The 27,552-nt window shown below is 41.6% G+C and overlaps 1 protein-coding gene across 2 annotated transcripts in view; it reads right to left on the reverse strand.

Annotated features, from left to right (window-relative positions):
• znf536 (zinc finger protein 536) overlaps positions 1–26,735 on the reverse strand; it is a 297,735-nt gene extending 271,000 nt beyond the window's left edge. Inside the window, exon 1 of one of the 2 annotated variants that reach the window (XM_084722068.1) lies at positions 26,179–26,735. The gene's annotated coding sequence lies outside the window, so the exon portion shown is untranslated. Of the gene's footprint in view, positions 1–25,396; positions 25,848–26,178 lie in introns of those variants that run through there. The other variant, XM_084722069.1, reaches the window with a different exon arrangement.
• Positions 26,736–27,552: the final 817 nt, after the last annotated feature.

Raw genomic sequence — 27,552 nt, forward strand, 5'->3', positions numbered from 1 at the left:
GGCTGTGGCCCCGGTGTACACCCTGCCATAGGACAATAGGGCACCTTATTACAGTTTTAAAAGGGGGGGAGAAGGAGGGAGGGAGGGAGAGAGGGGAGTGGAGTGGGGGGGTGAAAAAAACGGGGGGAGGCTTAAGCCGGTCAGCTGCTCACCACATGGTAGAAATAATAAGGACTGAAGTCACAATCATTTCAGCTTTGGTTTAGCTTTGCTGATCACTGCACTTTACATACTGGACAACACAAATACCTGCAAACTACTGGACGTCTGAGACACATTAACTGTCAAATACATATTAAATGACTAAAACACAGTGTGTGAGACTCATCTGCAGCGGTGGACAAAGTATTTGCATCATTTCCTTAAGTAAAAACAGCAAAAACACACTGTAAAAATACTCATTACGAGTAAAAGTCCTGCATCAAAAATGGTACTTGAAGTGTAGTATCCACAGATGTACTAAAACTGTCCAAAGTTAAAGTAGTTCAAACAGAAAAATGTCATATATCATACATTATGTTATCAGTATTAATAGTGCTTGTGCATTAATGTGTAAATAGCATTGTATTGTCATTGGTGGTCAAGAGGGAGCTACACTGAACTACCTTACATAGGTACTGCTTGGTGCTTTAATCTGCTGTAATATTTTATAAATTTATCATATATGTTAAAGAAGAAATATGTAATATATTTACTATACTAACTCATAAAATGACAGTATGCCATCAGAGAAAATTGGCTTCTCCGACAGCACCACAGCCAGCATGTTCTCCTGTTCTCTATGAAATTTCCTGTTCCACACGCTGCCCATTTCACATTTATTCACTTTACACAGAGCTGAAATGAATACTGAATGTTTGCCAAAAGAGTTAGTGTCTGTTAATGAGTCATAAGAAATCATTAATAATCTTTTTACGAGGAGTAGATGTTTAAATTGAGCAATAAGTTAATGGAGTCTGGGAAGCAGTAAAGGACGGGAGTCACTGAACTCCAACTCCAGAGTGTGTATTTTTGGAGCGGCGGGTTAGCAGGCGACATTTAATGTTGTGCTCGTCTCGCGCTCGTGCAGGTTCAGCGTCCCCGAAACCTGCTGTAGCAACGAGTCTGATGAGGCAACTCACTCCAATTAATATTTTGAATTTGAACTGCACTATGCATCTTTGCACGCTGAGGTCAGTGGGTTTTGTAGGCCAGCTTGAAAGTTAGTATCGCTCTGGTTCCCACCAGATTATTTTTGGAGATTAATGCAGAAAATAAACTCTGTTGCAGACCAAAGTTTGTTACACTTACATGTTTTGTTCAGCAAAATGATCTTCACAAACGAGCACCACTTCATGATTTACTTTTATGGTGTTACACTATAAGCAAACCACATCAAAGTAATGGCTCTGTAGTGTCATTCATTTAGCTACGTGTTAGCAACCTCCTTCAGCAAGACACATAAAAGCTTCAAAATTCACGAGTGGGGCATTTCCTGATGTACATCGTAGAACAAAACGTGAAAATCTTAAACTTTTGTTAAGACAGCAGACGTGCTAGCATGCTAACTCATTACCAGGTTGCAGGATTCCAGCAGCACTCTGCTTCACCTTTAAGTTCATATTAAAAAACTCCATTACTAGTAGAAGTCCTGCATTGAAAATGTTGCTTTAAGTATGTAAGTATTATCTGCAAAATGTACTGAAAGTATCAAAAGAAGAGGAAGCAGAAAATGCCCCCTGTGAATGGTAGCTAGCATATATTTAATTATTGCTTATGTATTATAATGTGTAAGTAGCACTATATCTTTATAGTTGGTCAAAGGGAATCAAATTTGAGCTACTTTTCTTTAAAGCAAAATTATACTTCCATCGCTAACCTGTGAAAATCACGTATCCTCAACTTTTTTACGAGCCATGCAAAACAGGCCCTCTGTTCAGCCATGTGTGAAAGGATTTTTCAAATAATCAGAGGGGTTTTTAAACAGTTTATTCAACGTATGAAGTAGAGAAATTTATCAACCTATGAAGGGCCTTTATTTCTTCTGAAAAAATTGGAGATATATTTGGAGAAATATAATCTTCACAGGACAGAAATAACAACAGTTGTCAAGTAAGTACAAAAAGTTCAAATTAGTACTCAAGTAAAGCACTTGAGTTGTTCTCTACCACCAGTTGTTATGACTTGATTCAGTGTTTTTACACTTGGATATTTCTGTATTCTCAGTGCTCAGTATGACCACCTGCTTTCACACTAACCTGCAAAGACCCTCAGAATAGAAACAGTCCTGCTCCCATGTATATATATCTATAAAAGAGCATCCGTCTGGACAAACATATCGTCACCTGAGTAAAGACGAGTCAAAATTTGGGTTAAGGTGCAGGCCGCTACCCCCGGCCCGTCCACGCTGCAGCCGGTGTTATCCCAGGGATTAAAATAGACTTTTCTCTGCTACCCGCCCCTGCCCAGCATTAAAGTCTTCCACATTTGCAAAATTGCAAACAGATGCAACTCAAGTACCTGCAAATAATCTGCCAAGACCAATTTCAAAAGGGAGATTTCAGAATATGTGGGAGTCATTAGAGGGAGTATTATTTCAGCGATGAGCGCGAGAGGGCCAGCCGCGTTTCACCCAACCAGATGGGTTCTGCTGCCTTTTATTCAGGAAGAAAGAAGCCGACGTGTTCTTCATCTCCCCGGTTCCCCCCCAAATGAAGATATATAACGTGTATGAAACAATTACGGCGGAATATTGGAAGTTTCAGAAGCAACCAAAGAATGTCAAATTTCTTTTCGAGTTTCTCAAAACAATCTTTTCATCTTCTTCCCAGTGAGGATGCTTTTGGATGGGGGGGGGGGGGGGGGGGGAGGAGGAGGGCTGTGCGTGTGGTGGTGGTGGGGGGTTTCAATGTAAACGAGGATACAGACACAGAGATCTGAGGCTTTTTTATTGTTTTGTATTGAGTGTTAAATATGAAAAAGAATTAAAAGGTAGACGCCTTAAAAGGGGGCCTGTGGCGTATGTAAATGAAATATGTTTCAGAGCCGTAATTTGCAACTGCTGCTGTTGTTATTTTTCAGACGGTTATCTGAAGTTTCTCTGGTCGCCTCAGCGCGGCTTTAAAGCGACGCACAACAAAGCGCTCACCAATTAAAGACGATTTTTACACCAAGAACTGCAGCAAACTTCATTAGATTCTCCATCCAGCCGCTGACAAAAAGCCTATCAGAATGCATCTTTAAGTGTCAGTAATGAATAATGTATAATCAAAACACACATTTTTCTCCTCGCGCTAGCCATTCACAACATCCAGCAAGCCCTTATAACAAATTAAATGTTTATATCAAATGGAATTTGATTAGGTGACTATCGCTAGTAGGTTATTATTGCTAGTAGGGAAGCTGAATAACAATCTAAGGCACTTTAAAAAATGATCAAAATCACCAAGCCCTTGAAACAATACACATTCAATCAAATTCTTCATAATTGTAACAGTAGGAAACATTTTAGGCATTCCACCCACAACAAACAGGCTTTGTTCTCCTGTTATGAGAGGCAGCGAGGGGACACAATCAAGTGCGTGAGAAAGCCAGGAACGCAGGATTTCAAGCAATTCCTCCCCTCTTTCTCTTTCTCTCTCTTTCTATACCTCCCCACCACCACCACCAACAACCCCCTACACCCCACCCCACCCCTCTTTTTTTTTTCTTTTTTTTTTTCCAGGGTCGCCCATATTATTTGCTTCCTGTCTCATTGTAGCTGGCAAAAAGAGAATTTGGTAATTGAGTGGTACAGAACATGTGCCCTCCCTGCTCGCAGATGACAGATGGATTATAAAAACTTCAAAGGCGAGCATTTGGAGCACCAGGGGAGAGATGCTAGGTATTTGAACTATCATTCTTTACCCAGGAGACAATGACTGCCTGACATGGTGCATACATCAAGGAATAGTGCAACGGCACAGACATAATCCAACACACACATGCACACGCACCCCTCCTTTTTACTCCTTTTCCATCTCTCTTCCTCTCCGTCTCCCCCCCACCACCACCACCTCGTGCTATATATTTAACATCCTGTTCTGAGCAACTTTGCGCCAAAGCTTCGGGAACATAACAAGTGGGGGGTAACGCTGAAGAAGAGAGAGGAGGAGGAGGAATCTTATCTTTGCAAATTTCTTCTCTTGACTTGTCACCTTTTTTTTTTTTTTTTTGGCAGCTCTCAGGGTTCAAACTGTGGCCTCTCCTTTACCCTGCCCGCTGAAATACTCAGCCTCTAACGGTGGCTTTGTGTTTTTAAAACTACAGCCAGATTAGCAGGCCTCGAGGAAAAACTGTAAGCACTACTGTACCGTAAGTGAAGGGGAGAATGGTGGGCGGCGACGCCTATAATCATCTTATAAGCATGATTTATGAAAAGGGCCATCTGCTTTGCCTTACTTAAGCACGGAGGCAACCTTTAATAATATAAGGACATGAGGGGAGGGGGGGGTACAGCGGGGGGTGGGAACAACGAGTGTAAAACAATGACACACACACATACAGAAAGATTTCATCATAGCGGTAACCCGAACGCAACTAGCCCTTCTTCTTCTTCTTGTTCCTGTTCCTCTTTCTGTCTCTTCTCCTCTTCAGCATCCAGCCATTAGTTCAGATGGCAGCTAATCACTGTTGACCTCCCCTGTCACACCGTTTAACCCCGGCCCCTCCCCTTGACCCTGAAGGAATTAGCAGCCTCACTGTAACACACACACACACACACACACACACACACACACACACACACACACACACACACACACACACACACACAACTCACAAACTACCTTTCACACGCAGAAAAAGTCCCTCAACCCACACAAGGAGTTTAGACCCTCAGTTTTCTTCACCACTGTGTGATTCTAGAGTAAAGCAAAATCCTGCATAAATGCACAAGTTCCTAATACATTTATTTTGTGAGAAAGACTGCCAGGATTGGAGATATAATCAGTTGCAATTTATTCAAAAAATTTAACAACAAACAGCTGCACCTTATGCCCTGACATTGGAAGGGCTCAACCATCAGGATCATCCACTTGCCTGGGGCAAGAAAAAAATCATCAACTAAAAAAAGAATTAAACAATTACACTTTTTGGATTATCAATTAGGTAATTTTTCGTACAAAAACAAGAGAAAATGCTGGTTTTTGCCTCTCAAATACAAAGTTTTCCTGCTTTTCTCTGTTGAATATCTTTGGTTTATTGACTGACAAAACAAGACATTCAAAGACATCTGACTTTGAAAAACTGGGATGGACATTTTTTACCTTTTTCTGGTATTTTGTTGACCAGCTGATCATTAGTTGCAGCACCAGCTTAAACATGACCATGGCTATAGTGTTTTTAATTTGATAACCACTAATAAATAAGATAATTTGTACAGTGGCAAGTAAAGATTGACTGTGGGCAAGTAGATCTCGGACACACTTGCCTGCGCAGTCAAGTAGGAAAAAAAAAAAAACAGTTAAACCCTGATTTGTTTGTAAAAATCTTGTCTGTGGTTCATAAAGAGACAGGATCCTAACCAATCTATCATTTGGTAACAATCACAAGTTTCCACGCTCAAAGTTAACATATTCAAACTGTTGTTTTTTCCAACCACCACTCACCAACACCCACAGATATTCACTTTGGTATCAAGAAATACTGAGAAAACAAGCAAATAATTACATCTGACAAGCTGGAACTGGTGACTTTTTGGCATCGTTGTTTCAACAATGACTTAAACACTTACTCATCAGATGAATTTTCTGACAACCGACAAAGTGATTTGTTATTTCACTCTAAATTATTTTATAATTATTATTTTTTTTTAGATTCATCAAGTTTATTGTTGTTCTCTAAACATTTAGTCTATAAAAAGTGAAAAATGCCTCTAACAACTTCCCCAGGGCAAATAAAGATGACTTCAAATTGCCTGATTTTTCCAACCAACAGTCCAAAACCAAAATACATTCAATTTACAATTATTTAAAGCAGAGAAAATCAATAAATTCTAAAATTTAAGAAACTAACTCAGCAGAACTCAGAACTTATACTTGATAAATACCTTAATTATTGATCACCAAAATTGTTGTAACTTAATTTTATTGTGTTAGTATTACTTTTAGCTGTTGTTCATATGGAAATAGGCCGTAATTCTATGAGAAATGTCTGCTTTCTCTCCAATATAATGGGACTAAATAGCACTCGGCTTGTAAGGCTCAAAGTACCAGAAAAATACATTTGAAAAATTCAAAACCAGCGTCTCTTTCCAAAAATCACGACCCGGTTACTCAAGAAAAACCACAGACCGTGTTGTGAGCAGTTTCATGCAGGAACTACTTTCTTTCCAGTAGAAAGAAAGGAGTTCCGAGCAGTTCTGGTTGATTGTCCTGCAGAAAGAATGTGGTTCCTACATGAAACTGCTCACAACAAGGTGTGTGGATTATCTTAAGTAACCAGGTCTTGATTTTCAGAAGGCGACACTGGGTTTGAATTTTTCAAATGTATGTTTTTTGGCACTTCCAGCCATTTAGTCCCATTGTACTGAAGAGAAGGCAGACATCTCCAAAACTCAGCAACTCACACCAAAAAGCCTCTAGAAGGATAAATAGCACTACAGGCCAGGGGAAAAATGTGTATTTTTAATTTGGGGGGATTTTGAACTGTCCCTTTAAATTCCAGTACAATCCATCAGGTCCTTTCCACAAATTAAAAAGCAACAAACACGCAAACCATCTCCACGGTATCATAACACAGATCACACCAGAACGTCTCAAAGCGAAGTGGCTCTGACTTGATTGGCACTCGTGCCCCAGCTGTTGCCCTTTGGCCCCGACGTGACCTGGAAATGGCTCCCAGCGCGACCTTAAAAGGCGACCGCGACAGCGCTGGAAGGAGGAGATGTGTGCTGGTGGTGGCGGAGGAAGGGGGTGGTATCATAATGAGGCCATACGGCATATACTATTGTGCTCTAAGCCACACACACACACACACACATCTCTACATGTGCATATAGACACACACACACACACACACACCCGCCCCTGCCCGTGTGGTCACCTTTTCAGTGTCCATCAGGATTGTCGGCCTAATCCTCGTCGGATCATCTCATCAATGCCTAGGCTGGTTATGTGTAATGGATCCCATCTAACTCCCTCTCTCTCCCCCCCAGTGCTCCCCCTTTGCCACCCCCTCTGCCCCTTCCTCCCCCTTCTCCCTCCAAGACTCAACATCCACTCCTCCCTCAAAACCATTCTCACTATTCCTCAAAGAGATACATCAACTTTTTATTCCCTTATTTGATTTGATGTTCACAGTGAAGAAAGCTTTATCTGTGTATATTTAATGTTACGTGTGGTGTCAGTGCTGTAAAACAAAGAACTAACTGTAGACAGCGTGGAGATTTACTGCTACCACGCCAGAAAAAGAAAAATGGATCAGTATCATGTTATAACGTCAAAAGCTTATTGTTATAACATGACATTTTCACATTATTACGACATACAAAATGATCACATTATAACAATAAACTTTCCTCGTTATCACAACTTACTATTCATCTTGTTTAATGGTAAAAGTTATAACGTGATAACTTAAAACATAAAACATTTCAGTGTCACAGGATAATTTGTTATAACATGAAACTATTAATGTTATTACATGAAAAGCTTTTCATTATGTCAGCATGTTTTTCACATTATAACAAGATATTTTCACATTATTACAGTATATGAAATTATCACTCATTATTTCAACAAGAAACTTTTCTTGTTGTAACAATGCACTGTTTATCTTATAACATGAAGTTAGATGTTATAACATGAAAACTTACTGTTAAAACAAACTGCTACGTGTTGTATCTTACTAATATATTGTTTTAACAAGAAACTTTAGTTGTTATAGCAACACACTGTTTATCTTGTTATAACGTGAAACATTTAATTTTATAACATAACTACTATTGTTATAATGTCTTGTTATAAAAAATAAGTAATCACATTATAACATGAAACTTTTCACATTCTAACAAAATAAACAGTATATCATTACAACAAGAACAATTTCTTGTTATAACGTGGTAAGTTTATAATCTAAGTTTATAATGTGATAACTTCCTGTTATAACAAACTTTTGTTATCACAATGTAATATTTAGCTTGTTACGACGTGAAGCATTTCATGTTATAATATGATTACTCATATTGTTATAACATGTCGTAAGAAAAACATAAGTTATCACATTATAACATGAAACTTTTCAAATTATAAAATGAAAACAGTTTATTATTGCAACAATAAAGTACTTCACATTATGTCATAACATATTGTTATAACAAGAATTTTTTCTTGTTATAACAACATACCTTTTATCTCGTTGTAGCATGAAAAGTGTAATGTTATAATGAGATGACTTATTTTTAGAAGATAAAACATTTCATGTTATAATGTGATAACATTGTTATACCATGAAGTACTTCATGTAATTACAAGATAAGATGTTGTTATAACGTGTTGTCATAAAATATAAGCAATCGCGTTAACGATGTGGTAACTTGAATAAAAATCTAAGTAATCACATTAATAACATAAAACTTTTCACATTACAAATAAATAAATAGTATATTATGACAAAAGGAAAAGTCTCTTGTTATAATGTGATAAGTTTGTATGTTGTAATAAGGGGACAAATGTCTTTTTATAACATGAAAAACACATTGTTTCAAAAATAAACTTCATGTTATAACATGATACTGATCCATTTTTCTTTTTCTGGTGCGGCAGCAATACATGTCCATAATATGATTATGAATACAAAAAGGAAATCAATCCACTTTCACCAGTACTGAGCATATGTTCCATGATATTTTAAATTTAAAAAGTCATGTTTTCATTCAAAAAGTGTATCTTAAAAAAAACATTCATTAGAATGTGGTTTCAGAGGATTTTCCGTGCTGATAACTCCACTTGTAGAGGCCAAATGAATTTTCAATAATATTTCTACAGATACTTCATGTCTATCCTTACAGGCTTTAACCAAAATATTGATATTGTCATTATCGTTATTGTGGTATGTAAAGTCAAACCCTACTTTTCATACCACTCACTTTTGGCTATGACAGAATTCAAAATAAATTCCAGATTTCTGGTCTGCCGTATAATTTTCTTGACAAACCTGTCATGGAAACTGTATAATCGTTTGTCTTTCCACCCTTCCCATCCTTCCTCACTCTCTTCATCCTCCTCCTCCTCCTCCTCCTCCTCCTCCTCGAAGCCTCGCAGCATGTGTAAGCAGAAGCGCACGTGCTCCCCTCGCCCTCATTACGAGCTAACTACGCTGTTAGATTAAAAGCGTGTACAGAGAGGAAGACAGAGAGAGGAAGAACGAAAAGAGAGAGGGAGAGGAGGAAGAGGAGGTGGGGGGTGGGGGGGGTAGAGAGGAACAGGCCGAACCTCCATAATTAAGATCACTTCACAGATTACCTCCGGCAACAAAAGCACGGCAAGCGGCCGCCCGCAGCCACAGAAATTGGATGAAAAAGGGGTGTTGAGGAGGAGACTGACCTCCGCTGCTCTCCGCCGGGCTCCACACGAACACGAGCCACGGCTGGATCAAATGCCCCTCCCAGCAGTAACCGACACACATAGGCACACACACACACGACAGGTACCGGTACGTACTGTAGGCTCAGAGTGAGGGGAAGCACACTTCTCACAGGCAGAGGCGGACACACACTCACACACACACGGAGGACTCAGCACCTGAGGACTTAACATTTTATTACGGGACACGTCAGAATACACACACAGAGCGAAGCACACTGCCTGGAGAGGAGATCCATCCACTCCCCTGAGCCTGAAAAAAACTCCTCCGAGTACGGTGCCACCTTCACATTATTTTAAGAGAAAGACAGCCAAGATAGCATTCACTTATAATCAGTTGCAATTCATTTTAAAGGGACAGTTCACCACCAAATTGATAGTTTTGGTGTGAGTTGCAGAGTTTTGGAGATATCGGCCATAGAGATGTCTGCCCTCTCTCCACTGTAACGGGACTAAATGTAACTCAGCTTGTGGTGCTCAAACCATTACATTTGAAAAATCAGTGTTCAATTTAGTGTTTGTTGCTGATAGAAAAGAAAGTAGTTCCAGTAGATTCTAAAGTGGTTATAGTTGATTCTACTGCAGAAAGAAAGTAGTTCCCATATGAAACTGCTAATAACAAGGTGTGTGGATTATCTTGAATAACTGGGTCATGATTTTTGGAAACAGACACTGGTTTTGAATTTTTCAAATGTATTTTTTGGTGCTTTGACCACCACAAGCCGAATTCCATTTAGTCCCATTATACTGGAGAGGAGGCAGACATCTCTACATGTCAGGCTAGTAAATATAGTGACTAAAAACAGAATTAAACTATTTTGATTATCAATTAATTTTTTTTTTATGTAAAAATGGCAAATACTGACCGATCAATCCAGTAAATAATGGGCAGATTTATCTAGATTGAAACCATTACCATTACCATTACCACCATAACCATTAATTACAGTGCTAGCTTAAACATGACAATTAACTTCAGTCTTTTAAAAAATGACTTTGGACAAGTAGATGCCCAACCGGGCAAGTGAAAAAAAACAAAACATGAACGTTGAACCCTGATTGGTGTGGTTTCTGGTATAAGGGATGATAACGATTTATTGATGACAGATTAATGATTAAGCAAAATTTAATCCATCTGCTATCAAATAAAATTCTGAACTATAACAGATTATTTTTTTTAATGTGTGCTCTACGTTATCTGATATTCAGTATGTGTTTAATATGTAAGTCTTTATGTCTGTATGTGTTTCATAGGCAATGTAATGCTGTCAGAGGATATACGGTGTGTTACTGTGGAAATAAAGCTTTGATTGAGAAGGAGAAAGCACATTTTATATTGTTTCTTACAAGCAAAAGTTTTGTTCTTTTAAATGTCGATGAATTGATTGTTAATTTTACCAATGATCAATTAAAGAATGTGCTTGCAATTTGCAACTCTAGCTGGCACGTTTGATTCTTGGAGGACGCAGTATTTGTAATGCGACATGGCAGTCAGCGGAGTGACAACAATCCCAAATGTCAGATTTAAAAATACCACTAAGGCGCGGATGTGATGTTTTTTTTCGTCATTTAGAAGCTGCTTGTAGTTTTCACCATAAATCTGATATGATGCAAACATGATGTTATGCCCACCCATAGGACTCTGTCACATATGGGCTTCCACACCAACCAGCTGTCAAACTCACACTTGATATCTGTTTTCTCTCTACTTTTACTCTTTGCCATCTCTCCATCAATTTCCACATCCTCACGCTCAGAGTTCTCCCGCGCCTTTCACCTTGCTCTCCTCAGTCCACCTCGCTCCCACCCCGCAAACCGACCCCGATCTCCGGCGAGCAGAGGGGAGGCCATTTACTCTAATCACAGGGATCCAGCAAGAGCGCCTCAAAGCCCTCGGGGGCTGATCGGCAATCAGAGAGACGGAGGCTACGGGGGAGAGGGAGAGAAATAAACTCCACCTCAACATCACATTTGTGGAGCAAACCTCTCCGATGCGTAATATGAAGCAGCTCTGCCTGCCTGTCCTGTCAGTGGGTAGTAGGCAGGATGAGGGGGGTTTGAGAGGATATGAGCGCAGAGTTGAAGGACTTCCTGTGACAGTGCAAGTTTTGGTCAAAGGGGGGTCACGGGGAGGGTGAAGTGTGGAGGCGCTCGCTCAGTCGGAACAGGAAGGGGGCAATTAAGACATAGGATATTGTACTGTGGCACAAAATGACCTTACTAAAGGCCTGTTGATCAGTTCCAACAACTTAAGAACTCCTCTAACAGGTTCAAACTCGAGATGAACGGATAACTGTTACAACTGAGCTCAACTTAGATCTAATTTTCATAGTTTTTGCCTTCATTTCTAATGGTTTTGTTAAGATTTTACAATGCAGAGTAAGTGCTGAGATCTAAGATCAAGGTGACATTACAAAAAGTCAGTAAAAGCAACAAACCAGTGTCCAGTAGACAGTATAACAAAAGTGTAGCTAGATTACTCTAAACTGCTTTATGCTGAGACAAGACCAAATACTCAGTACACCTGAAAAGTCTGTAATGATCTATAATTGCATAAAATAACTGCGTGCATTTAAGTAGTACAGCAAGTACCAGGAAGCAGGTTTGTAGAGCTGAATTCGGGACTTTTTTAAAGCACTGGTATTGGATCAGTACTTGGTATCAGCCGATACAGAAAGTTCCAGTACTGTAATCGGAAAGTAAGTATCGGAATGGAAAACGTATTGGAACTTCTCCAAACTTTTCTAGGCTCTGGGGGAACTTTTATGAAAACTGAATGAATAGCTGTTGAGATATTTTACTCAAAATCAAAATGCTGGACTGACCAACTGTCGTCTCTGTCCCTACAGACACCCTGCTAGCTATAAATTTATAATAAAAACAGTTATAATTGACTATGTTTATGGATTTTGATGCCTGATAACATTTGTATGGCTGTCACCCTTTTTTGTTGCATGTCAAACTTTGTTGGCATGGTTGACTCACTGACCTTGGAGGTTTTGTTTAAAACCTGTCCAGTTGTCTGACTTCTTTTTTACAATATCAACTCAATCCAAGATTACATGAATTGTTTTGAGTCATACAATGCTATTACAACCTAAAGATATGGCCAAACTTAACAAAATAACTAAAGCCTTGGTGTTCCATTTGTACTTGGTATCAGTTGGTACTCAAAGTTCAGGTGTTGGAATGGTATCGGAAAAAAATGTATTGGAACATCTCTAAGCTTTTCTAAGCTCTTGAAGAGTTTTACAAAAACTGAACCTAATGAAGCAAGAGTCTACAGCCTCACTGAGATCCATCCGATGGCTTTCAAGACATTTCACTAAAAGCCAAAACTGTCGAATGCCAGTGGTTCTAGAGGAAAATCAGGGGATCATCATAGTCAGTAGGCTGCATCCTCAGGGGACCATGAATGTCTTTCCAAAATTTCGTGGCAATCCACCAATAGTTGTTGAGATATTTTACTCTAGATCAAAGTGTTGGACCGACCAACCGTCATCGCCAATCCCCACAGACGTGCTGCTGGCATGGCAACAAATTTATAATAAAAACAGCAATAATTGACTTTGTTAGCAGTTTTCGCTGTCCTGACAACATTTTTACGGATGTCGCTTTTATACCGATGGTCTGTGGGGAAAATGCTTTTTTTGTTGCAGCTCGGTGCTTGGAGACAATTTGGCAGCATGGCTGACTCATGGTGCCACAGCTCGCTAGTTCTGTTTAAAACCTATAGATTTGTCTGACTGCACGTTTCTCCTCTTGTATAACACCTTTTTTTTACAATGTCACTTCATTCCAAGATCTCAAAAATCGATTTGGTGCATAAGATATCATGACCAAAAGAAATGGCCAAAACTACCAAAATAAGATCCCAGTAGTGATAAATCTGAAGTGTTCTTTAAAACGTGGCTTGTGATTTGATACAAAACCCCAGTGAAAATACGAAATTATACACTGCACAGTCCACATTGTAAGTCTTCCATGTCCTTTTCCTATTCTTTCTTTAATGGGTGTCATAGAGTGGCAGAAGGTTAGAAATAGCAAATCTGTTCAAAATGACCCCCCCAGTTCTTGGGACACACATTGTGAACGGGTGAACTCACTCGCACCCTTGGAGCCTATCAGTGTCATCAACCACACCATGGATGAAAATGCCCCCCCCTCACCCCCCACCCCTCTTCTCTCTCGGCGCAGATCTGACAGTCCTGTTTACCAAAGCAGCCGACAGACACGCCGAACAAGGGCCCGGGCACTTCCACTTAACTCTTTCCCCATTACAACGATTGGTGTGAACGACACAACAAAAGAGATAAAATGCAGTTCTGAGCCGGAGAAAACAACTGCGGCTCACGATCAAGAATAATAATAATTTAAAAAAAAGACAAGGATGAAAACAAAAGAGGAAGGCGAGGAGGAGGTGGTGGGGGATGGAGGGAGAGAAGATGATGAGGTAGGCCCTTTGAAAATAAAAATAAAAAAGATGATTTGAGAAAACTGTCGGAAATTGCGGGAGATCTGTTAAAGGTTTCTTTTTCAGCAGGGGTGGGAGCGCATCTTATGACTTAAAAAGAGGTATTAAAGGAAAGAGCCAGGCGCCGGGGGAATTCTCCCACGTCGGAGAACTCTCTTTTTAAATTCAACCCCGGTAATAACGCAGATAAATAATAGATAAATAGTATTAAGCTCCCACCTTGAACAACACTTTTTAAAGTAGTTCATGAAAGACTGACAGCTCTTGGCGAGCAAGTGCACTTACACAAACACACAAGCATGCGCATGTACATGTAATGTGTATTTTACCTAATTAAATAAAACACCAGGTGGGATCGACTGATTGTTTGTGAGTGTGTGCCTGTATCTGTGTGTGTCTGTGCGTGTGTGTGTGTGCGTGGATAGAAAAAGGAGAAGCAATGAAGAAAAGGAAAAGATCAAACATTTTTGGATGAATTTCATTTCGTTCGCATTTATCATTAGCGGTTTCATCAGCAGCTGATGGCTGGTTTGGGTGCAGAACAGTAAGGGGCTGTATAGCTAGTAGTAGCAATATGTTTGTTTTTTTGCGAAACCACAATGCATGTAGAGTTAATTAGCGGTTTCTGAATAAAAAGCCTTTTTCACAAGCCCATACAGTTGTTCCTTTCTGCATCATAACATACAGCAGAACTGCAGTGGAGTTAAATGTGGCACAACTTAAAATATAGTCAAACTTTAGCATCACAAGTTCAGCAGTAGACATGAAACGGAATGAAAATTCCATTGAAAAGCTACTGATGCACACACTGAAATCATTTCACCAAATTTCATCAACACGATAGTGATAGTAATTGCAAAGAGCCCAACAATTGACACAAATAAAGACAGTGCTTCTCCTGTTTACAACTGCCGAGTTTAAATGAAGAAGAGGACAGGGTGACTATCTTCAATTAAGTTTCCCTCTGCACCATAGTAAAAAAAAATGCAATCACACTTCAGACTAGAGCTGTCATCAGATTTACAACACACATGACCAAAAGAGTTCATGATTAAGATAGAACTGCTGTGTCTAAAAAAAAAAACTAAAAGAAAAACTTTTTAAAAAATAAAGCTATCAGCCAAATTCTTCCTTTATTGTGCATTTTTTTCCTCTTTTTTCATAAATGAATTACACTCAAATTATAAGTGCATGAGTACAAAAGCATACAGAAAGTATAATTACTTACTGAACACTAAAGATGGAAGGAAACAGAAATGATTTAAGCACATACAGTATGTTTAAGAGGATTATTTACTCAATATTATCATATCTGTACTACACAACATCATCAATATTTAATTTTTTCATCACAGTTGTGGTCAGTACCATTAAACTGCAACACTCCTACTTCACACTTAGGCTGGAGATACACTTCCATACACGTCCATACGTATCATGGCTGGCCCACATATCCTACGCCTGTTTGGTGCGTGTGCATCCTCAGAAATTAACGCTACATGGACTGCGCACAAATGCTTGACAGTCTTCTTAGAAGGCTGAAAAATCTCTGAAGTGCCGCCACAGCCTTCCAGTGTGTTTTCGTTGATGCAAAACAAACCAGCGTCGTCTGTTGCGCCCGCACACCTGCATCTGAGGGACTGTTGCGAACTTTGGTTGATGCGGGACAGTGTTTACCGTGACCATTTCAATGATATTTAATGATATTTAATTAAATAATTCAATCGTCCCTATTCAGCATCAAAACTTCATCATTTGGACTGTGTAGCCTGTGACTGGTTCATACACTCTGGGGCTGTAACAACTGCCTATTTATTGCTTTTTATTTTAAAATACAGCAGCTGTCTTTTTAAAACTTTGATATTTTTGTCATGAATATATTGTTTTGGGATATTCCAGGAAGGGTGCGACTTTTTTTTTTTTTTTTTTTTTTTTAATAAAATGAATGAGAGATTTATCCCCCCTCCCCGCCTTAGTAATTTGTGTACAGTCCCTAAGCTTGTCCAACATTCTCCACTATTTGTCAGTGGGCCTTTGCTGTCTTACAGTAATGATGTTCCAGAAAATAAAAAGCATAAAAAAGGACTTGTTTTTTGTATATCCTGTCCTCAAATAAGGGCAAGAATAAACAAGTAGACATATATTTACTTTTTCTCTTTTTTTTAAGGCACAGTGGCAACCCTTACCGAGCGTCTCATGGCAGCTATGCCTCGGAGATGTGGTCGCGGCTGCACCAGGCGTTTACAGAAGGCTGTGTGTTTAAACGCCTGGAATGCTCATTTGCCTTTTGGGTTTACTTATTTACTTTTGCATAAATGGAGAACAGTACTGTGGTATTAAGGGGCTTCTCAGGGGGAAAGTTGTGTGTTTTTGAAATGCAGGCTTCTTTAAATGCTCCCTCAGTTTGCTATATTAAGGAAGGTTGATGATTAATGCAGCATAGATCTAATTTCTCTTGATTAAAAAACATGAATTAGAAAAATAATGCCAGACTTGAGATGAGCTCAACCCCAACCAACACCCCCATCCCCGCCACCCCCTACACACACAAACACAGACACACACACACACACACACACACCCTCCCTCGCTCCAAAGTCATCAGATACAAAATGAGCATCCAGGCTAAAATGAGCAACAAATAATCACAAAATTCCCAATAGCCAAATATGAAATGTAAAAATGACTGCCTTGATCAACTGGAGCCCAGTAATCTTTAGCACCAGCCACAGCTGTACCACCACTTCTGTCACTTGAAATAAAAACCTAAACCTTTCAGGGCTTTCGATTGAGTCTTTAATTCAGCCTGATGTGACATTAAAACCCTTTGGTTGACTTCCACTGGCTGTGACAAATGTACCAGCGCTTAATAGAGGTGTGCAGACAGGCCGGCATTTCAGTGACTTTTATCAAACCGAATTTATCAACGCAGGCTCCCAGGATCTGTGGCAGCAGCTTGTTCAGAAGGAAGCCTACAGATACCGTTAAGTACATCATCCCTCCTCTCTGTCTCGCTCCTTCTCCCCTTCTGCTCGCTGCTTTTCTCTCTCTCTGTGTTTTTTTTTCCCCCGCTCTGTCCTGTCATCACTCTGCCTACTGTATATTTATCTCTTTTCTGTCTGGATCTACCATCCCATGAACGCCGTACTTTTGTAAGCTAATACGAATGTTTCCCGACTGCCGATTGTCAAATTGAGCTGAGAATTTTTTAATTTGGCCGATCAAAAGAACAAAAAATGCCAAATGTCTCCTCCTGCATGTCAAGGTGTAAAAGTCTCGCAGTGCGCGTACCATCATGGGACACCAAACCTGTCCATTAATCTCCAATCAAAGAAAATCTAAATAGTTGTACATGGATTAACAGTATCTTGTCTTAATGTAAATATATATGTTTAAATACTCCCAAGATAAATCAATTTAAAATTTATTTTTATTTTCAGACCACTTCAGAACTCATCAATATGAGTTGTTCTAACTTGAAGCCTTTTCAGATGAATTAATATACTGCTGTGGGTTCATTCAACTCAATAAATTCAGTTTCAAAAGTAACTTGATCTGCATATTAGCACACTTCCCAGCATGCAATTGTTTAAAAGTTACAGTAACTTACTGTGTCTTTTATATGTTGTTTCTTTTCAGAATTATTAAAACACTGCTAATCACAATTAAGGTTAATATCAAATTCATTCCCTAACCTAATACACTCAAATGATTCAACTTAATATATTGAGTTTGCTAAACTTGAAAGTTTTCTCAAGTTCACTTAACAAATTTTGTTTCATTTCATTTTCTAAACTCATAAGACGGTTTTGAACCGCTTATTCAACCCATGTTCTGTTAACACATTTTTAAAACAGTGGCGGAACTTACATATTTAAGTTGAACCAACTTAAAAATGATTCACAATGATGTGAAACTGATGCATCATCTTAACCAGCTCGGATGAAAAACTTCATTCAGTTCCCTGCTTGAATATAGGGTTTATATTTGCTCCCATAGCACCCTGACAGCGAGACAGTCCTCCAGAGGAGAATCACAGGGAGGTCAGATAGAGTAGTGTTACATGAGTACGTTTAAAAAAAAAAGAATCTTACAAATTTGATTTGTTCTTATGATTTGATCTCACAATTAGGCTTCCGTTTACTGGAAACGGCGAAAGAGTTGTCTCTCTCTCTATCTCTGTCAAGTATTTCCTCCTCTTTAATTGAAGGACAAGTGTTTGGATTCATGATCACTTCTTGTGATTTTGAGGCCAATTTCAGAAAGTTGAGAAATGAGGCACAGATTGCAGGGCGTGGTACGCAACTTATTGTCATTTTCGGCATCGACGATAAAGAATCATGAATAGAGTGGCAGGTGGTATAGATGAAAAGTGAGGAAAAAGAAAAGAAGAGAAAAAGAAACGATAGCTTGGGAGAAAAAAAAAGAGAGAGATAAGAGCGAGGAGAGAGGATGGAGAGGCTGCGGCGGAGACAGCAGAAAAGAAGAGTGAAATGGTGGAGTGAGTAGTGTGATAAGGAGGCCTTTGAAGGGTCCTCTCAGATGCTGGGATTGCTCAGTTCAGCGCCGTTAGAGCCTCTGAGGTACTTGAACCTTGCCTGCCTTTCCTCCACCTCTCTGTAGAGCTGCTGCCCTGCAGGCCACCTGTAAACCGCTTTGACACATGATCCACTCCCACGGATGTAGAGTGGAAACACACACACACACATACTCACACACATACACTGAGAGAAGCCGCTGCTTGCAGGCAGCTGAGCGCGCACAAATGCTTTAACGCACCATCAACGTTTGGTTGTTTTTTAACATTAGCACTCGATTAACAACTGGCTGTCCCACTTTTGAGTGGAGGGGCACTCACAGTGGAAACGAGAGCGCTACCTAATAGTCTCTCTTCATGACACGTTTATTAAAAAAAATTGTTTTTTTCTGCTTTTTATCTGTCTCTCACTGTCACTTTTTTAGGCAATGGATCCTTCAGCGAGACAGGACAAATAACCTGCTATTATTATCCCTCACATTGGCGTGAAAGTGGCACTAGGAGGAGTTTAACCTTCCCCTCCTGAAGGCCGAGGGGAAACACAGGACACGTTGGAATTTAATTAAGCAATTAGACGGATGCCTTGCCACAGCCACAAACAAGTGGCAGGGAAAGAGCATGGCAACAACTGTGAATCAGACAAATTATTGCTGGAAATGCAAGAAAATGAGAGCACGCATGCATACGTTAAGAAAAAAGTGGCACTCAGTCAGCGCAAGAAAGCTCCAAGCAACCCACACCACCTCCCGAAAAAAGTGGAGACTAAAAAAACGACGGCTCCTGATTAGGCATTGTCAAAATATTTGTGACGGAGGAATTCCACCAGGCGAGCGCGGAGTCGGCTCCTCTACAAAAGAGCCATCTTCCCTGAGTAACAAGTTGGTGCAATGAGTGTCGACAGAAGAGGAGCTGAAATCCCCCCCGGGCTAGAGAATATCCCGCTATTGTAGTCTTAACCCGCGAGACCTGGCGGGGAATGTACAGCTTTCACAGTCACTTCTCATCCTATTTGTAGCAATGCCGCTGATGTGCGAGCGCCTGGGCCAGAGCAGGTCACCCCCTCACCACCACCCCCCACCACCACCACCTTTTTTTTTTTTTTTTTTTTTTTTTTTTAAATCTCTCTGTCTTCCTAACACTTTCCGTAACAACCACCTTTCCCAAGTCCAATAAATATTTGAGGGGGCATTCATCTACATCGTGTTATTTTCTCCACCCACCCCCCTGGCCCTCACGCCAAACCACTTTTTTCATCTCACTTTTTGTATTTTTTGTTCCACAAGGCAAGTTTCATTAAAGATCCAATTATGCAAATCAGGTGCTGGAGAGGCAGTTGAATATGCACTATAATGGTGTACAGTAATCGTTCGACACAATATACGGCATCCGGGGCCAGATTTACGAGCGCAACAGAACTGCAACGCCTCCATCCTTTGGTGAAAACCTCTTGATCATAATTAAAGGTGCAGGAGTTCTCTCCAGCATCCTCACACCCTCCTCTCTTTCTCTCCCTCTTTCTCCTCTTCCCTCCATCTTGTGCTACTTTGGCGCGCTCATTAGCAAGGGGGGTCCGGGGGAAGTTTACAGAGGTCACATCCGAGAGGCAGAGCAAGCTAAAGAGCAGGCATGACACGCGATGCAAGTCAGTGATGGTATGTGAAGTGGGTAATAGACATAACCTGCCTGGCACACACACATATAACCTTCCATCTCATCAACACTGGAGGTATTTACCACAGTCTTAGCTGAGCGTGACTGAATGTTAAGCAGTAACAATTCTCTGCTTCAGGACCTCTGATTGATGTGTGCTTGCCCGTTTGTGTTAAGCTGTTGTCTACGGAAATGACACAGCTGAAAAAAAAAAAAAAAAAAAAAAAAAAACAGCGCCGTTCGACACATCAAAAGAGAAAATGGTCCTGACATCGCATGACGCATCCTTAAATCCAAAAATGCAAATGAACTTCGAGGAAAAAAAAAAAAGCCAAACTAAAGCCAAACTCAATAATGCCTTAATGCCAAGGGGACTCGGCAGGGAAGCCGGGGGCAAACAAAGGAGGAATATCACGGGTTGTGAGGATAAGGTGTTTTACTTTTGCATTCCTTGTTGGTGTTACGTGAGCGCCAACTGATTCTGGAGACAGAGAAGGCGAAAAGGCCAGAGCATCACACTGGAGTTTCTCAAGGCTGAAGCTGAAAACTACCTCTGAAAATACACACGCACAAACTATTGTGTGTTGCAACTGTTGCAAATGACCTGTGTGTGTGCACATTCTCAGGCTTATTTAACAAAGTCTCGTGATTGTGTCGGAGAAAACAGTTGCAGGGGGGTAAAAAAAACAAAAAACAAAAAACAAAACAGATCCTCTCTTTGCCCACTTCCATTCCCTCCTCTCCCTCCGAGACCACTTCGATCTCTCCCTTCCCCTCTCTTACCATCCGGACCTCAGCCGCCCTCGCTGCCCCTCCACCTCCCACCCCCCCAACTCCCCCCACCCCCCGGCTGCCCAGACAGGCAGACGCTCCTTGTGATGGCACCCCGGCATGAAAAGGACTCAAGAGCCTGAGTCAAGCCTATCTGTCAGCACCTCATCTGCCCTACACCCTTTATTCTTAGATCAAAATGACGTCTCTGATTACCCCCCCCTCGCAACACCACCCTAACCCATCTACCCCACTGCTTCTCCACACACACCCCCCACCCCCCAATCCTTATCAAGCTCTCAGGGCAAAAGAACATCCCGGGGAAAATATTATCTACACTCCAACTCATAAGTAACAGATGAGGCATTCACATACAGCACGCACGCAACAGGAAAACTGAACATAAACTCTCATTTAAACAATGATGATCATTCATACAGCTCGATTTTAATTGATAGCATATTCATTCCAGGCTAATGGCATCTTCCATATTTCCAATTGCTTTTTATATTATTCAATAACAGTCGGAGGTAAAGCACTTTCTTTACGTTCTTTCACAACCTGTTTTTCTTCTGGTGTAATTTCTAACAAAAGCAACATGTTAAATTTAAAGTTGAATTAAAAAATAACTCAAACATGATGGGCTGCAGACATCAACACATCCCATAAAGGATGAATATAAAAAATATAATCAAATTCATCTCACAAAATGAGATCTACAAAAGGCCCAATAATGAGCAAAGGTCAGCGGCACTAACTTCATCAAACTTTGAGGTCACTCACGCCCCCTCTGATTTATCACCACGGCGGAATAAATCATAATTGCTGTTCCTTATAAAAGTTCGGCATCACACCCTGTGGGCTGGTGGAGAAAAAAAAAATCTAATCTAACATTTCCGATGACAGAAATTCAAACAAATGTGATAAAAATCTCATCGTTTGAGATTTCCGTCTAATGTGTGTAATCTAGCGTGTGATGTTTTGTGGTCAGGGCGATCTCTTCTTGAGTTCACATCCCACATTTTGATTCTTCCAATTGTGTGCGAGCGCATGTGTGTGAGCGCGCGGGCGTGTGTGTGCTTGTCATATTAGCCCCACGCTGCAACTGCAAAGCCCCAGCTCGCCAACATCTTCCCCTCTCTGGCTTGAACTCTGGAGATCAAGGTCACGGAGCTACAAGGCTCAACCCAGACTAACGCCTGTGTGTTACAGCCCCTTCGACACCCGCCTCGCCCCCCGTGGGACGCACACATACACACACACACACACACACACACATGCGCGCACAGACACAGTGGAATACATGTACGCCGCCGCCTTGCCCTGTTGCCCGTGTGAAGAAGAGAGAGCAGATTAGAAGCAGAATGGAAATGAAGAAATGACACAGCCAGTATCCTCAGCCTTTACCCAGTAGGTAAAGGAGGAGGGGATGTGGTGGTGGTGGTGATGTGTGTGTGTGTGTGTGGGGGGGGTTGCTTTCACAATGACTGCACATATCAATTAATGGCTGGCTGATGAGCAGAGCTGGCCTGATCTGGCCTGCCCACCACCGCCCTGATCCCAGCGGACTGGGAGCCCTGGCCTCGCAGCCTGTACAGCTGGAGCCCTCTCCTCTATAATTACATGAGAAGGGGATCAACTCGCCACAGCGAGGCTGCCTATCTGCCTGTGGACTGCACTATGTTGCAGATGCATATATCACTGACTATGGCACAGGATCACTTGAATTATGTGTTGTCCCATTGATTATACACACATATTTTGCCGTGCGGCTGGATTATGTAATTTGTGCGACCACTTCACTGTGGGTTTGTGTGTTTGTGCGATGGCACTGCTGCCTTCTTTATGCGCATTTGTTAAACAAGTGTGTGATTTTTTTAGACTCCTTTTTTCCTCCTCCTTTTTTTTAAAAAAAAAAAAAAATCTGATTGTGTACACGTCAACGTGCGAATAATTCACAGTGTGTCGGACTGACAACGCGGCGGCTCCAGTCGAGTGGGTCTACTCCACGGTGAACCGAGTGGCTGACTGACTGACTGACAGCCTGGTGAAAAGAGGACTGATTTGATGCCATCCTTTGCATGCCATGCTCTCCCTTTCTCCCCCCCCCCACCCCACCACCCGTCTCTCTCATCACTCCCTTCTCCCCTCGTTTTCAGCTGAGAGATAGATGCGTATCACCACAGTCAGTCACGGCCCACGGCCCCCCCTTAGCAACGCTGACACGGGCACAGGTGGGAAAGCAACTAATGCGAGATGCAGGCTGGCTCCCGAGAACAGATTTTGAGCTCCGTCGGTCAGAAAGTTGCAGCACGGGAAAATGTCAAAATACTTGTGCGGTCCTGTGCAAGTGTGTGTTTTAATAAATCTCACTCCAGAATAAAATCAGTTTATCAATTTGACCTGCCATGAAGTAAGGATAAATAAAGCTTGCATATTTTATGAGAATAATTATTTTAAAGACAACAATACCGAAAATTAATTAGATAATTCATCACTTATACAGATAAATACAAAAAAGTCAAAGTAGGCCTGATGAATATTAAATAAATTGTAAACCATTGAGGCCTTGACACCAAATTCACTCCACAGATTCCTGCAACAGGCCAGTCAGCACAGCAAAGCGAGGCCTTTTCTCGAACACGTCGTCTCTTCCCAAATATTTTCACCCAAAAAGAATGACAACATTTCCAACTTGTAGCAGCAGCGCAGGGAGGTGCAATAAAGGGCAAACAGGTCTGCGGTGAGGGAGCCTGAAGTGTCACAGGAGCAAGGAGGTGGGGGGGACACTTATCCATTTGCTATTTCATCTCCAATAAGGGAATGTAAGGAGCTGACAAAAAGGGTTTACGCCCAGACACTATTTCAGACATAATATCCGCCCTGTGCATACCATTAAACAATGACAGCATCTCAACTCGCACACTACATCTATTTATCCCTTTTCCCTCGCACAATGAATCTGAGGAAGAGGCAACATTTTTTTTTTCCCTTTTCTTTTTTGGCTCAAGACAACTTCGGGGAAGGTTAGAGAAACAGTGGGAAAAAAGACATTGTTGAGTATTTTAAGAAGGATGACATGTGTCTTCACAGCCATTGTTGCAGTGCTTGGGAGCTGCTGCTGGAAGTGGCTGGATCACCCAGGTCAGATCACTCAGGGGTCAAGTCGACTTCCAAGAAATAAGGTCCCTCCCCACCCAAGACGCACGGTGAGACAGACACAGGCTTTAAATGGGATTACAAGCCTCAACCACCGCCACATATTAGTGATAATTCAATACCAGCCCGTCATATAAGCACAAATTCGGACACCGCTTTCCTTCCCCACTCGGTGTGGGAATTCGGCGCGCTCAACCTGCTGGATCCTAAAAATACCCACCCCCCCTTCGGGGTGAATTTTTGAGAAGATAGTGCGTAAAAGTCCTGCAAAGCACGAGTGCAATGACATGTCACACACCCCTGGAAAAATATTACTGGCTTATGAGGCTCCGTCATTTTATATTTCCACTGTAACGGATGTCTATCAGCCTCCTGTAGCCTCTCACCGACTCGCCCTAACTTTCTCATCAAAGCGAAAACTCGCATCAAAGGTGCTCCCCCCGGGAAAAAAAATGTCATATATGCGTTAAAGCCTCCACATTAATGACATTTCCCCCCCTCGGTCTGAATGCCATCGGAACGTCTCCTCAAAAGCACAGTGCAGGCAGGGGCTGCTTATTCATAAGAGAGGTCGATCACTGCACAAAATGGCAGGTCTCACCGGCTCTTCTTCCATCTCACAAGTTTTGACACATGGTGGCAAACGCGCCGGTAAACTTGAACCGCTTTCCCCCGACACTCTTTCTGCACGAGTGTGGGATTCGGTGGGAAAAGTTTTCCGTGCACACTTTGAACGGGAACACGGCTGCACTTTTTCGAGAAAAAAAAAAGTCTCATCGCTGGTGTGTTATGCGCAATAATGCAAAGCCGTGCTCCCGATCGCCTTTTTACGCATACGCAACGTAGACCCAAAACATGCAAATAAACAAAACTTAATCATTTATTTTCTCGGCTGGATTAAAATAGTTTTATTCCTCGCGTTGACTTGCAAGGTGTCGAGCATCGCAGCCCGTGTCTCCTCGGTCCCAGCTGCTATTTTGTCGCCGTTTTTTACGATCGTCACCCGCTCCGGATAATTGCTCTGTTATTTTCTAATCATGATTGGGGAGACATCAGGGGCCCCCGCTGCGCTGCACCCGCACAAACAACCCCAAATCCTCCCCAAAAAACTCACTTCCCAGCGAGTAAAAACACTCCAAAGCACCCCCCCTCAGTAAAAAGCGTGGACTAGAATAGAAGCTCCACACTTCTCCTTCTTCTTACCTTTTAAATTTGGCGAAGCGCCGGCTAACTCCTGCGCGTAAACGCTGCGTTGTGAGAGATAGTGTTCATTGAATAATGAGGCATGTCCATATGATTTGACCGGATCATATTCTTGTCGGATGACGGGGGTGTTGAAAAGTGCGCTTCGGACCTGTTAAAGACTGTCCACTCCTCGGTGCTGCTGTCCCTACAGCTGCTCCCTGCCGCGCATCCTGAGTTTGAAATGAAAAATATTAACACTTCTCCCCTCTTCTTGCCTTTTCCTGCCGCTGTCTGCTTTAAAGGTAAACGTTTGCATTGATGCCGATCGCCAGGCATCAGCATATTCCCTTCATCTTTCAGCTTGGACTCCCCCTATCTGGTAGGTGAAATGCATTGTACCGTTAAAAAGGCACTCCATTGTAGAAAGCAGAGCCGACTGGCTGGCTGGATGGATACACAGCCCGGGTCTAGCGGTATTCGTCGTTGACTGGGGGGATAAAAATCAGCTGGTGAGCCCAGCGGTGCACAGAACCGCGTTTAAAGAAATAATCCCCTCATCGTTACATTCCCCCTGGTACCGTAGCGACCGCAAAAAAGCCGATTCCCAACCACCTTAGTTTGTTTCTGACCTTGAACTGCCCACAAACACTCTTTTATTTCAAAAAATCTGCCCCCCTGTACTGACTGAACCATCCACACACAGCCTCGCCGCTTAGGCAGCGTGCGTTAAAACGCTGGCTCGCTGGAAGAAAAAAGGCAACCCGGGTCACAAAATCACTCCAAAAAGTAGAATTCCTTACCTTTCAAGTGAACTGTTTCGAGTCTTTTTCCTCTTCTCTTCGCCTTTAAAAAAACTCCAGGATAAATGAGTGTTGCCTCTCGTGCGTCCTGAGCGTCAGTCACCGCTTAAGAGAAGTAATGAGTGATAAAAATGACGCTCATCTATCTGCACTGTAACCTTGTGGCGTATTTAATGTAAATAAGCCCCGTTGTGTTGCCAATCCCCATGCATACAAACGCAAAACCGCTCCTCGGGGACTCGCTTTAGCATTTTTTTCCTCAATGTATTGACGATTTATTCTTACAGCCTTGGAGCGCAATAGGGAATGAACATAATTATTAGAAAATATGATATATCAATAATGCGGCTGCTCCAATTTGTGAATGAATGCATTTCTACACACCTCTCTGAAGATTTTTCAAAGCGCACACTCAAACTACAAAAGAAGTAAATACTTTTTTGGGTGATTTTTTTTTTCTTTTTTGAGCTCTAAACTTTAAGTTGGCACAACTTTTTTGCGACGCGTAAAAAAAATTAAAGGCAAAAAACAGACGTCCCGCATAGGCCGAAGCGTTTGTTGCGACTAAAACCTTCCTTGCGGGATGGTTTTGATATATTATGCTTCTATAGGGGGGTGGAAGAGACTGAATAATGCAATTATAGATTCAGTGTCCCAGCGTTGACAAAAGACAGGGCTTCAATAGAGGCTTTGTTATAGGATTATATAATGATTATGGGGTAATTATGGGAACGGTTTGGTAATAATAAAAAAGTATCAAGTGCTCTCTCGCACGGACAGCTTGTTTTCTATAATGTAAGTGCATGAGTAGAGGAGTGTGATAAGACAGACAGACAGACAGACAGAGGGACAGACAGACGGTGCTGCTGACAGCTAGTGGCAGGATGACGGCAGACAGCCCCGATTATTCAAAATGTCGAACCGAGAGACACATTAATGCCACTGACTGAGATGCTATCAAATGTCCTCAGAACCGGACATGGGCCCACAATGGGATATCTCGGGGTCATATTCATAGCAGCCCCTGTGCGTAACCCCCCCCCCTCCCCCTCCCCACGCACACCCGCCCTCATCATCACCCCCCCCCCCCCCAACCCTCCACCCAGCTTGTGCCATGCTGTATGTGTCAGAGGGAGAGAGGCAGACACACACATGTAAATGGTCACTCTGACACAGAGCACATGACACTCCATCTGTGGGTGAAAATAATCCGCACCTTACAGCGTATTACAATTAGTATTATTTCAGTCACACTGCGGTGGAACTTTTACATCAAAACCTCATATTCAGAGAAGACATTTACACACGTTTTTGCCTTTTTGCACAACTGCGCACAATCATTATCAGGTCTATTTAGTAGAGATGAACGATATT

The sequence above is a fragment of the Lutjanus erythropterus genome, chromosome 1 (genome assembly GCF_056507025.1).
Source record: "Lutjanus erythropterus isolate fLutEry1 chromosome 1, fLutEry1.hap2, whole genome shotgun sequence".
Taxonomy (NCBI): Eukaryota; Metazoa; Chordata; class Actinopteri; order Lutjaniformes; family Lutjanidae; genus Lutjanus; species Lutjanus erythropterus.